This window comes from Pinus tabuliformis, chromosome 5_1 (assembly GCF_031772625.1).
Source record: "Pinus tabuliformis cultivar Carrire ecotype Pingquan chromosome 5_1, CPIR1, whole genome shotgun sequence".
Classification (NCBI taxonomy): Eukaryota; Viridiplantae; Streptophyta; class Pinopsida; order Pinales; family Pinaceae; genus Pinus; species Pinus tabuliformis.
The window spans coordinates 119,903,181-119,918,064 of record NC_142305.1 but is presented as its reverse complement, the minus strand read 5'-3'; the positions used below and the strand labels follow the sequence as shown (position 1 = coordinate 119,918,064).

At 35.4% G+C, this 14,884-nt stretch overlaps 1 pseudogene; it reads right to left on the bottom strand.

Moving 5' to 3' along the window:
• Nucleotides 1-8,620: 8,620 nt before the first annotated feature.
• Nucleotides 8,621-14,670, bottom strand: LOC149163705 (cellulose synthase A catalytic subunit 1 [UDP-forming]-like; annotated as a pseudogene).
• Nucleotides 14,671-14,884: the final 214 nt, after the last annotated feature.

The window sequence follows — 14,884 nt, the reverse complement described above, 5'->3', positions numbered from 1 at the left end:
GAATTGATTTTGGAGATTTTTTTCTCCTGTTGCCAAGGTAGCTTCTATTAGATTACTTTTATTTTTGTTGCTGCTTTTGATTTTGAGGTAGAACAGATGGATGTGAAGACAACATTTCTTCATGGGGATCTGGAAGAGGTGATGTACATGAAGCAACCTGAAGGCTTTGTGGTGAAGGGTAAGAAATAACTGGTATGCAAGTTAAAAAAGTCTCTGTATGGGTTAAAACAGTCACCAAGGATGTGGTATTAGAAATTTGATACATTTATACTGGGACTTGGCTTCACTAGAAGCAAATAAAATCATTGTGTGTATTTTAAATTAATTGGTGACTGTGTTATTTATCTGGTCTTGTATGTGGATGATATGTTGCTGGTTGGAAATGACAAAGAAATTATCCAAGATTTGAAGACCCAATTTTCCTCCAAATTCGACATGAAATATCTTGGCGCTGCAAACTATATTTTGGGCATGGAAATTAAAAGAGATTAGGCAAAGAGAAAGCTTTGGTTAAACCAGAGGAAGTATGTCGAGACAATATTGCTGAGGTTTAATATGCAGGATAGTAAACCAGTGAAGGTTCCTATTCCTGTAGGTGTAAAGTTATCTACTGAACAGTGTCCCAAGAAACAAGAAGAGGAAGAGGATATGTCCCGTGTTCCATATGCAAGTGCAGTCGGTAGCCTAATGTATACGATGGTTTGTACTAGACTAGACATTGCACATGTAGTGGGAGTTTTGAGTAGGCTTATGTCAAAACCAGGGAAGGAGCATTGGACAATAGTGAAGCGAGTTTTCAGGAATTTGCGTGGCACTAGTGATTATGGTTTGTGCTACCAAGGAAGACCAAGATTGGACAAAGTTTTGGATATCCGTGGCTTTTTTTATGCGGTCTGGGCTGGAAATATGGATCATAGAAGATCTACAAGTGGGTATGTATTTAACCTATTTGGAGGTGCAGTCAGTTGGATGAGTAAGAAATAATCTGTAGTGGCACTATCAACTATAGAGGCAGAATACATGGAAGCCACTCATGCAAGCAAGGAAGCAGTTTGGTTGTAGAGATTGTGTTCAAGTATGGGGTTAGTACAGGGAGCTATAAGGATAGACTATGATAGCCAAAGTGCAATTTTCTTGGAAAAGAACTTGGCTTACCATTCAAAGGCAAAGCACATTGATGTTCAGTATCACTTTGTGAGGGATATGATAGAAGACAAAAGGGTGTTGCTAGTAAAGGTGGACACTTTGAAGAATACTGCAGATGCATTGACAAAATCTGTGAGCTCTGAGAAGTTCTCTTGGTGTAGAGAAACAATGGGTGTTGCAGGGCTAGATAAATGACTAAGCTCTCTTGTGGCCCCCTGTGGAATACAACAAGTGGGAGAATTTTGGGTTTTGTTATTCTTTCCACAATTAGCCCACGTAGTGAACCGGGGGGTTAGAGGGGCGGCGGACCTACCTATGGTCTTGTGCATGATTTTCACACATGGTTTTGGACGCGATGGTTTTCAGTCCATGGTTTTGGATGTGATTGTTTTCGGTCCATGGTATTGGATGCTTCGGCATGTATAAATATGTATTGTAACATTGAAAGGAACATAATGAAAAATCAAGCTGGTAGTCCCAGTTTTGGGATCCAGGGGAAAATCTCCGTGTATATGTGTTTTATGTGTTATGCTCTCGCATTGTTTATTTTCTATGTTTTAGAATTCTTATGCAGGTAATTTCTGTACGAGGTTAAAACCTACAATCTTGTTTATTTTCCATTATTTTTTGCAATTTCAATTGATTTGCAGGTTATGTTTTTGCTACTCAACTCAACAAATTAAATAATTACGCCTTTGTTTAATTAAGAGAGCATTGTTGTGGTATCGTGTTCATAGAGAAAAAAAAATGCGGTTCAGATATATGTGTTGGAATCAAGAGAGAAATCTTTGGACTTTGCATAATACCTATTAACTTCCCATAACAATTTGGAGAGTTTTTAAAGTTTTTAAATGGTTAGTCATGTTCAATCACTTCCAATATATTTATTTATTTAATAGATAAGTAATATAGATTTTCTTATAATGAATTAAATTATATATTTTTTGAGATATATATTGTTGAATTCATATTATGATATATAATATTTAGATTCAATAATATATATTTTAACATACAGAAAATTACAGGTATTATGTCATTATCAATTATTGTAAATTGGTTTTAAAGGAATTTACATATTGTTTAAACATCATAACTATTATCATTACTTTTTTTAATGGTCTTAGGGTAGATTTTAGAGTGGCCATTACTTTATGTGATCAATTTTCCACTGAGGTGAGTGTGAAAATCCACACTCATTTTCAAATGCAAATTGGAGAATAGAATTTATGGGCCAAGGCTTCAAAACATGTAGAGTTTTTAGTTGCACCAAAACTGTTGAACATTAGTAAAATTTCAAACCATTATTATTACTTTTTAAAAATGATCCCACCATAAATTGAAAATAGCCATAAATCCAATAAAATAAGTGAAAATCCAACATCAATATCATCTTGTAATTTCGTATTCCATAAAAATAAAAATAAAAAATTATGAGCAACTATTTAAGTGATACTCTTAATAAATTATTCGACTAGCATGCTACGTGCTAGGGTGGGGTGATTTTCTATTGCAATTCACAAAGCAAAGTGACATCCATATTGCTGACTTATAAACTTTTAAATTTTATGAGGGGCTTCATTGTTCACATTAATGGAATCTCCTGTGCATGATGCAATTGTTTGTATATTGATGGTGCAATATGTTCCTATGCCTTCCTATTCACAACAACACAAAGGGGGGTTTTAAGACAATATTTGGGTAAATTGTCTTAACTTGAGACAAAAGAAAACTTGTCTATTGTCTTAAATATTTTCTTTAAGCAGGTGTCTCAAATTAAATTGTCTTAAAATATTGTCTCTATAAAGACAATATATAACACAAGCATTTTTGTCTCTCTAGAGACAATTTCATTTTTGTCTCTCTAGAGACAATAGTTGGAATTAAAGACATATTGTCTTTAAAAAGACAATGTCTTTGATCTTAACTATTGTCTCTCGAGAGACAATAAAAAATTACATTCAAAGATAATACATCATCACTTTTGTCTCTTTAGAAACAATATAAAATAATGAATCTAGAAAAATATCTCACCATTGAAATAAACCAATATTAAAAGTATTTAATTAAAAATAAACCACAATATTATTGATTTATTGATATTAGGACATAGTGGAACCAAATCACAAACCTCCTGCTTATAAAGTAGGTGCTCTACCATTGATCTAGAACCCTTTAAAGAATTATGGTAGTCCTTGAAATTGCATATATAAGCATTGATTTTAAAACTAGAAATTGCACTAAGAAGTGCAAAGGAACATCGATAAAAGTGGGAATGTGAAATTTCATATATAGACATTGATTTTAAAACCATCAATTGCACTGAGAGGTGCAAAGGAATGCTGATAGAAGTGGGAATGTGGAATCCAATAAGCAAGTGAAATATATGGAAAGTGCAATTACAAAAAGCTCAAAGACACCATATCAATCCATTTTACCCCATCTTTCTTGCCTAATAAAAGTTTTGGAGGACCTATTCTAGCGTTTTATAGGCTACTTGAAAAGAAAAAAAAAATACAAAGAAACCAATGTGACCCACAGCTAGAAATTTATCAACAATTGCAATCTTCTTGGAAGAAAGTAGGTCAATATTACTCCAAGCTTGAACTTTTCTTTTTTAAAACTTTGCTATTATCCATCTCCAACAACCAAACACTGAAAAACTACAACTAAAACACTATTTACTGAAGGACCTGCCCAAATAAGAAATAGTCTCCCCAAGATTCATAAGCTTTCATTTATGATTCAGCCAAGTAGGACAATGATTCAGCCAAATATGGGATTCATCTTGGCCAAAACAAACCCTGAGTTTTCCTTTCTAACAACTACTCTTGCTCCTTTTGCAAAAATGTCCCAGTAAAAATTAGTACCTTCCATAAACTGTTGAATCAATGAATGTGTTAAATTTGAGCCATCTACAAAGTGGAAATTTGGGTCTATTACAATACATATCCTGAAATTTGATATCATATGGATAACTTACGTACTAGAAATAATGAAAATCTTTTACAAGTGAATTTTTTGAGGCTAAATGTCAATTCTCCAACACCTTTATTAGAGGTAATAATACTTTAATATTTTCTCCAAAGAATATCTAAAATTAAAATAATGAGGTGGAGATTGCAAGTTACCTTTAAACTGGCGTTCATCACTCATTCCAGTGACTAAAATGGTCTATATATCAATGCATGTTTTGTACATAGTAAAAGTGGCCAGCTTTTAGGAGCTCTTTTTGGTGGACAAATTCTTGAACTAGCCCAGTGATCTTACAAGGGTGTGAAAGGCTTGACCTAACACTCAATCCATTCCCTGCATCCCATCAACATCTAGCACCATTTTGTGATCTTTCTTCAAGCAGGTATCCAATCTTGCAAAATCTAAATACCTTCCTAAGATTGTATCTAGATACAACAAATATTGTTGTTCTTTGCTTTTGTGTTCGACAAAGAGAAGCAAAGAAATGAAATTTAGGAAAAACTATATTCTATAATGGTAATTGTGTCCTCCATCTCTAGGTAACAAGATACTAGAAATAAAAGAGAACAGTGGTGCATGAAACTAGATCACAATAGTGCTTGCCAACACTAAGGCTGGCACTACCAAGAAAATACAATTTTACATTACCCGTGTCTTCTCAAAAAGACTGGTTGGACTTTGATCCTAAATCTAGCAAGGTCAAGGATCAACTTTTTGTTAATTTAGTGTTGATCATCTTCCAATGCTTGGAGTATACATTGTTGATGCAAGAGGCTAGAGATTAGGAATCAATCAGTTTTCCTTGTAAGAGGGAATCACATACATATAATTGTCTCTTTTTTTATTATTGCCAAAAATCCCCACAAGAACACATTCCATCCTTGAAATGATGGTACCAATTGTCATCCCTCACAATAAGTTCTTGCCCTGCAATTGTAAAATGAGTTTGGAAGCAGTAGAACAATCACCACAAATACAAAGATTCTTGATGATTCGAATAGGCATTCTCCCAGGAATACTAATAATCCCAAACACAATCACCAATTCTCACTATGCTAGGATAAAAATTGTTCTTTCTACTCATCCTCTACATCGTGCAAAACAAAGTTTGTATTGGGCACATACCTTGCCTCCTTCATCAACTTGGTTAATTCCTCCAGATTCTCATAGATCACTTTTATTTGTGGATGCCTTCTGTCTTTGACAGTGAAACTATGCACCCTACCTTTGACCTCAATCCAGCTGACTCTTGGTTACTTTTTTCAATCCCTTCTCTTTCATCTTTTTCCTCACATTTGCGAGACAATCCCACCTGCCAGCTAAAACATATATATTGGACAAAAGCACATATGCTGGAGCATCTTGTGGTTCCAACTTGAGAATATGTTTTGTTGCTTGTTTCCTAAATCAACATTTCCATGGATTCTACAGGAAGACAACAAGGTCTGCCATACCAAATCATTTGGTTCAAACAACATTTTATTTATTAAATCTTCAGCCTCATTCAATTTCATCATCTTTCTAATGTCACATGTTGTCTGCTACATGGCTATAAGGTATGGTCACAATGACCTTAATTTTGTTGTGGATAATCTGGCTGAAGAAAACTTCAGTTGTGTGTTGTGATGTTGAGACTCGAGAGAAATAGATGGAACAATATCAAATGTGTGATGATGTTATGGAGTAGTGAATTAACTCTAGTAATAGAAATGTTCAAAATCATCAAAAGATTGACAAAATAGAACCCACACACAATAAGTCAACCTGGAGGGGGCTTAGAATGCAAGTCACTTGTACTAATGGTGTGGAATGAGGGAACCATGAGAGTGGGTCTAGGCATAAGCATAGTGCAAGCAATAACAAGGATAACTAAGAAGCTCATGAATGAATCCATCTAAAAATGAATGATGACGAGGATAGGCAAGAAGGTCATAAATGAATCCATGTGAAAACCAGAATTCTAGATTGCATTCTTTAAATGCAGGAGCTAACATGTGACTACATAAAGCCTCTAGGATTGTATGCAAGAAAATTCCCTGGGATTTATACGAACCATTTTAGAATGCAAAAAAGCTTGCAGAAGATTGCTACATATGCTCACCTGCATTTGTTTTATTTTCTTCAACTCCTTAGTTCCTCCGCATCATCGTGCTTCAGCCTGCATCTTTCATTCAATAGAGACAAGTTAAGCAAGAAAATTATTATATCGAATTAACACTATGGAAATTCACTGGAATATATATGATGTTACATGTACCTTTATCTTTTTCTCTGCGGTATGTTTTACACAATATGCTTTATGTTGAACCCTTCCACCATGAGTACTCATAGTCAAATAAAACCTAGAGTCTCTTGCACATAAGGGATGAAAACTACTTTGGCAGTGCCAAAATTGCACTGTGAAACCACAAAATATTTCTGTCAGTTAGTGCAGAAACAAAATATAGATTCCATGAGAATTACAAGGATAGAACAATCTACTAACCTAGCAAGTGTTATTATAAGTTTCAAAATTTATATACATTGAATCCTAACCTTCAAATAGGCACCTTGCCGATGACAAATACTACATGGAAACATATATCATTCTCTGAAAAGTATTTCCTGAATTTCATAACATACCAATTGTTAATTTTAACATTGCATAGATCCACCTTCATCAATATGTTACTGACCAAACCATTCAGTGGGATGCTAATAGAGGTCTCTAACAACATCTCACTAGACAGAATCCAGATGCAACAATCATGCACAGAACAAGTAAAACAAAATAGTTCAGCATGCTTAAACTTATATGCATTACTGGCAGTGAAGTAGCATCTCAATTCAAACATACCAGCCCTTTAACAAGCTCCATTTGACCCCTCCTAAATGTATTCTCCAACAGCCACTGCAGGTTCACAAAGGAAATGAAGATACCACAAGGGAGAAAATATATTGCTCCTCACCAAATCATTAACACACAAGCTAAAATCAACGATACAATTTTGCATAATTAACTTCTTGTATTATTTTGAAGTGAACACCATTCAATCAGATATTTTTACCTCAATGCAAAATACATGAACCCACTAGCCATCAGTAATCCTCTTAAAACCACCACTCAAACCACCACATAGAGCATAGTTCATACCACAACCAGAAATACCATGGCTAGCTACATTTGGATGCCTCATGCATTGGAGTTGGTATTACCAGTTTAAAGCTTCACATGGTTGACAATACCATCCTCCAAAAGAAATCCTTAAAATACCATAGTAACCTTGGTGAACTGCTACCTACAATATAATGTTGACATGAAAATTTTAAGATACCCACTATAATCCACTGTAACAATACTGTAGTAAATAAAGAAATAAAAATAAAATAGAGGAAGGAATAGCTAGATTACCCAGTAGTAATTGTAAACACAAATCGTGTTTGATCGAGTATATTCTGGAAATTTACAAATATCGCACAAAAGAGAGTCTTCTCTTGGTGAGATAGATGGCACCTGGTAACAATCAAAATGCCTTTCCAATGGAACTTTTGCAACAAGGGGTCAGGACATTGTCCGTTTAGCCTGCAACGTTGTGTGAGAAGAAGAGCTTCAACATCCAGCAGTAATGTTATTTTTATATAATCAAAGAAATATTACCAGAAAACTAAATGTATCAGAAGCAAGATGAAGAATCATGTGCTAAGCAAGTTATCTGATAAAAAATTTTAACAGAGTTAAAATTGTCATTCATTGAAATTTAAATAGAAACCTAGAGCAAAGACTTCTAAAAAAATCTCAAATTTAGATGATTCAGGGTTGGGTCAAAACACACATGTTATTTAACACACTGCAGAACTAACATTTTAGATGAAATGGAGTCATCAAAGATGGGGTAAATGATTTCTGAACATAGTTATAATTGTAATTTATGAAACAAACAAACAATGTATATTTACTATTTTCCTAGGCACTTATAATTGTATTTTATGAAACGAACAAACAACATATGTTTAACATTTTCATAGGCACTTGTGTGCCTAAAATATTAATAACTGCCACTACTCCTACATGACACAATTATTTGATATTGACCACTTCACATTTTAAAAAAGATGATATTAAATTAAGATGTGCCATAATTTTGTCCATGACAGGAATGTCACTTAAAAATGAATAAATATTTTGAAAAATATGTTCTTCAATATCAAACCATATAATCCATTTCCCACTATTATGTGGCATTAGATCAGTTCTGGAATAGGCATGACTCCAAGTAAACCTTAATTGTCTTGGTTGAAACAGAGAACCAACTACACCATACAATCTTAACTATCAATCAAAGACAAAGCACAAGGTTTAGTCCCTATGCTGGAACTAGCTAGAAAGAAATATGCTTAAAGCCCCTCCCTCTCAAATATTATTATCTATAGATGGTACAAATGAATTTGATATATTCTTGGCCCTCATATGTTTTTTTAGTTCCTCCTTATTTGCTGCTAATGAACAATAACAGGGGTTTTAGAAATTTACACCACATTGTTGGGTGTTTGATGATGATCCCATGTTTGTTGTGAAAGGATCTATCCTCACCCAAAGCAGGGAGAATATGAACACAAGAATAATTGACCAAACAATAACTATTATTGGTTTTCAGTTTTGGCGACCCATTAACCCCTCGAGGAATGGATAAAGATGAACAATCACCAATCACCCATAGAGAGAAAAATAGTTTTCCAAATAATGGACCCCAAGATTGATAACCACTATTAATAGCTTGGGAAACACTTGCTACTACACCAACAATATTTACCACAAGAAAAGTAGTTGGAGGGATGAGAAGACTGGTCCACTTGAAAACATAAAGCTCAACAAATTAACCATCTTCATCTGAAGACTTTGATGTGACTATAAAGTTTGTGTCAATCCCCGCTAGAACGTTCAGTAACCATTGAAAGATGGCAAACATATGTGTTGATACACCTCCAATAACCCAAAATTGCTCATTCCTCCACCATTCATCGAAGCCAACTGTAATCCAGTGTAGCTCTGGAATAGCAGTTGTAAAAATGGAAATAAAATATAATATGAAGAACACACTGGCAAAGTTGCTAATCTGCAAATCAAAATAAATATAAAAATCAGGGGGAAAATTTGCAGCATTGTATGAGAAAAATATCCAAAAAAAATATAAAAGACAGGTTGCATTAGAGGCGAGTAAAACATGACAAGATTAAGGTCAGTAAGGGTTGACAATCTTACCTCAGGAATGATAAAATTCCCTGTAATAAGACAAACAACTGGTAGGGTACAATATGCAACCAGTGGGAGGGATGTGAGAGGATAAACTATGGTATTGATGTATTCTAGCCTCTGCAATTGGTGTAGCCATACCAAATTGGACAATCCCTGCTCAGTAAAATTTCAACAAAACCAAGGGCCCATCGGAGCACTTGATTCAAACGATCTGAAAGATTGATTGGTTTAGATCCCTTGAATACAATATGTACATGCATGCAGTATATTGAAGTCCAACCTCGAGCATGCATTTTAAACCCAGTCAAAATATATTCTGTGATCGAACCATAAATCCACCCAATCTGCACAAAATATGAGAACCCATTCATATTAGATATTTGCTTCAAGAACATTTTCCTGGTGCTTGGTTTCCTAAACAAAATGTTTCCTTATTCTGAAGAGAATTTATGCACATTTAGGAAAAATGTTTATACAACTTCACTATAGAAAAAACTAATTCAATGAACTAAAACAATCCACAACATCATCAAATAGATGCAGATCCACCACTACTCATACCTGTTTTCCCCATTCTAACTTGTCTTCATATCCACAACTGATAACATGAATGACTTCTTTCAATAAAGAAGCAAGATTCACAGATTGTGGAAGACCACCATTTTCCATGAGGGTAGATTGAATAAACACTGGTGATTGACCAAATCTTTTCTCTAATCTCCTTTGGGACATGAGCAATGATTTCTCATCATCAAATCTTGCAATACACAATTTCAAAGAAGGGTGTGGGTGAACAATATTTAAGGGTAAATGAGTTGTCAAAAAATACAAATCACTGGTTTGGACTTGGACTCACCTTCAACACCCTCTTCTATGTCTTCCAAACTAAAAATGGGTATAGTAGATTCAGTTTGCTTGGTTCTCTTCTTATCATCATCATACCTTTTGTTTTATTTCCTGCTCTTCTTTTTAGATCCCCAACAACATCTCAGAAAACATGTTGGTTCAAGATCCTTCTTAGTGAGAATAGGATCATAACCATAGAGTGCTTGTCTATTAAAACAACACTGTCTAGCCACATAATCAGGCCCTTGGATACCCTCGAAACCTCTCAAGGTGATATGCAAAGATTTCAAAATTAATATGCCAAGCTGAAATTATAAGAAAATTGCATATAAGAAAAAATTTTGGGTGTTGATCAATGCTTACATCAAAGAACACAGTGTTACAAATAGCATATCGATCATGTCGATCAATGCCATCAAATCTCTGAGGAAACTGTACATAACAAGTTTTCTTCCCAAGAACTAGATCCATTAGAAAACACACTGCCTCATGAATAACTTTGTTGTTGTTTATATAATGATCAAAATCAAGGTTCAACTGAAAGAGGTCATTTGTGAGGACAAAAGACACTCAAACCTAAGTGGAGCAATGGATAACAATCATCAACGTCAGCATAATAATTAATGAATTTCATATGAGGAAATCAGTAGAAAAAGAGAGATGTGTACATAGCTAGGAATATACCAATGCATTCATTGCACTGACTTTCTTGTGGTGCTAGAAACCAAGCCTCTTTTCATGGGATACATAAACTAATCATGGCAATTCATTTCCATCATTGTCAAATCCCCCACTATAACCTAAGAATACCTGAAGCGGAAAGTGAAAAATTCAGTAGTACTAATTTCCATTGCTTGCAACATATTTATAAGCATGTTAACAAAGCGGAGAGAAAATTATGATACTGCATATAGACTACAAAGGAAAGATAAGACTCTAGGGTAAAAGATGAGTATCTGATACCTGGATCATCCCAGGATGGTCTCGAGTGTTGTTGCTTGGCCATGGAGTTCCATCTTGCATGGTCCATCCCTCTTCTGGCACTTTTTGTGCTTTGGCCTCAAGAGCATTAATCCGGATCTTGTACTCTTCATATTCCCTCTGATATTGGCACAATGATGGAAGATGTCAAGTGCAAGAAAAACCAATAAACCAATAGAAGTAGCTCTTACGTTTGGATACTTTAATGTTCACTTGCCTTCATTTCTCTCCATCCTTTAACAAAGGAAGGATGTACTTTATCCTTCAAATAATCAATCTTCTGAGAAAAGTAGAATTTTGGGGCCCTGGGCTCAATACTGTGTTTTTTGCAAAATAACACCCACTTCCTTGTGAATTCTGAAGTTTCTGAAAGGGTTTCAAAATTCAACATTGCTACTCCATCATCAGAAACATAGCATGAAACCTTATCGACAGGATAATCCACTGCAAGGATAGACAGAACAATATTTGTTGTGACAAGAGGAGGCTACTTTAGAGGCTCCATTATACTGACAAAAATATCAACACGACCAACTGAGATGGCTCTTCTTCTCTGTCAAACCTGTGGAATTGCAAAAGAAGAAATTCAATCTCACCCACAAGGTCCTACAATACACATGTTGGCTACTTTAACAGCCTTAAATGAGTGGCTTCTTGAATATAATCCTAAAAGTTATATGGCCACATCTGAAGCTAAATTCCAAGGATTATTAATTTATTAATAGTCCTCAAGATGGTAAACTAACCTCAAAGAAAGCCTGTCAAGATATGTTTCTTGATTAATGGGCATCCATTTAGGAAACTGGTCAAGAGTCCATGACACGGCAAACCAGACCTCACATATCACGGAGACCAGCCAAAGTGGGTATGCATCATTAACAGGCGTCGATACTCAGTATTGAAAGAAAACTCCCACGATTATGAGCCGAAGAATAATCAAAATCCTGTAAGGAGTAAGTTTGGTGGAAGTAAGAGGCACAACCTTATTCAGAGGTTGTCGTGTGCCATCAACCTTGGTAAACACACATACAGACACCAATCAATAAAAGAAAATCTACTATCAAAATAAATATAGTATCATAGCATCACTCCAGAAAATCGAGATTTACGAGAAAAAACCCGACAAGGAAGAATCACATTCTTATATTGAATCTTAAAGAAAGTATTACAAGGAAGAATCATATTTTATATTGAATCTTACAACAAGTATTGGTAAGAGAGATTGTTCCATTCCATTAATTGTGACAAGTAGCATACATTGGGAGGTCTTCCCCATTGGATCTGGTGCCCTCCATGTCGCCTTTGCCATCCGAATATCTACCTCCACTGATCATTTGAAGCATATTTTTCTCTTGTTTAAGCTTCTAGCTTTCAACTCTTTCTTTTTCCAGTCCACATTTCCAACTCCATAAGAATTCAAGTCGTTGGAAGGGTCCACAACCCTTGCACTATAAAAATGCATCATGAAATCCACAGAAAGCTTCCATATATAATTAGTTCAAACCCTAAATGAACATAGTTTTCGAGTGAAATCCCAAGACCAGTTCAAGACTATGTTGTTATTTATTTGGTTTAATCTTCAATCCTATAATTAATAAAGCTCATTGATATTACATAAATAATTAAAATAGCTGGTTGATTGGGATCATCATAGGGGGCCGAGTGAACACGCTTTCCATATCCACTACCAGTGAACTACACATGCTTGGGGGAGACATTTTGAAACTCCCCAGAAACCTGCCAAAAGGAATTATAATTGAAATTACAATTAAATCCATACAAGCTAAATTGATTGTAAATAGTAGCCCATACAGTCACATTTCAGGTCCCAATTCCAACTACAAATGCATCTAAAGGGGAATGACAGTGATGTTTTCTCAGAAGTTATTAGACACTATACTGATTGACCATTTGTGAGAAGAGGAATTGGATTCTGAGGATCTTGTCTCGAAGAGGTAACCGAATCGATCTCCTCCCCTCACCCATGCATCTGTCACTGCTTCATCGCTTCTACCCTTTGTTGCCTATCATCTCTTGCACCATGAGTGTAATTGAACTCATTCTCCAAATCATCAACATTGTCTTCTTACTCGTCACCTTCCACTCTTGGACTCCCTGTGGAAAAACACCCAATATCAAAGACAACTATGATCAGCTACTACCCAGATGCTGCTACTAGACAACCAACTAGACTAAAATGACCATAATCCAGATTTGCAAAAATGCCACCATAATTTGTGCAGTATATCCTTTGTGAAATGTGGGGCTTCCATGACTTGCTAAACACCAAAACAACAAAAATATATATGCTGACCTTTGTGTCTCTTGTATCTAGTCTTGCATTGAGGATAAGGTTGGTTTCCATCCTTACGCTCATATTCATAGCAAGGCCTACAAACTGGGAATCCACACTCGTTGCACACCACAAAGAGCTCCCCATATGTTGTCACACTAACATTATCTCCAAATATCTGGCATACTTGGCTGCTCGAGGCATTCAGAGGTTTCGTCTACACACCAATAAACACCTAGTCTCAATTACACAAACCAAACAAACAAAAGTTGAAAAATCATATCTACAAATTGGGGCACTCTTCTCTGCATTGCTCTGCTAAATTAGAGAGACCATTGAGAGCCTAATATAGGATCATGTTAGGATTTTGACCTAGTCAACCATTCATCAGTCTTTAAGTCATGGGATCTGAGTCTGTAAATCATGTAATCTTGCAGCGTATTAGCATTATTATTGAATACCAAAAGAGAAAGACAATTGAGCTGTCTTGTGTTCTCATGATAATTGTTCCATTCTGATTAAATTGCACTATCAGCTTATTGTGTTTATTTTTACTCTATTTTAAGTCTCAACTCAGTTCAACTTGGACTTTTGGGAACCCAACCACCATAATTTTGCTAAGGTATTATCAGAACAAAAATCAACACAATGTCATTTCTCAATTGCACTCCCAAGCCCAATCCCTATCAGGGGTTCTCTAGAACAAGTTATAATGTAGGACTATTTTCAACCGAAAATATGAAGTGGGTACTCTAATAAAACTAAAATGAAATGTCCCAAGTTAATATATTTTCAGATCTAGGTCTAAAATTTGCCATCCAACATTACCTCTGGTTAATACCCAACCTAAAAACCGGGGCCAGATATGTTCCAAAGCAGTGGAAGAACAACCTCAAACTCTACAGAAGCAATTGAGGGCTTAATGTTTTTCTTCTAAGCTTCCCATTTCTCAGATCCTTACAATTAAAATAAATCATAAGAATCTCACATCTATTAACAATCTAAGCTTAATTCCTTATGAAAATCCAAAAGGGTACAAGCCCAAATGTCGGATCCAAAAGAGTAAAAAGATAAATTCTAGCAAATTAAGCAAACTGCAACCGAATAAAGTTACACCAATCTCTGCATCGTGGTGAATCAAAACCATCTCATTCCTCTTATGAGAACCTGTAATCATACCAGCACTAGCCTCCATTGTGTGACTCTTGGGTTAATATCCTAATTTGAAGGCCTTTGCTTTATGCAATCTCAGGCAATGTTTCAAAAACATTTGCAATGGTGGGCAAGACCCATATCCACATTGCGCTCAACACCCCCACTCTACACCAAACTGTGCATAACTATGAGACCCCTTCTATTCCCAATACCACTTCATAAAATGAACCAAAAATATGTCCAACGCTTCTCGT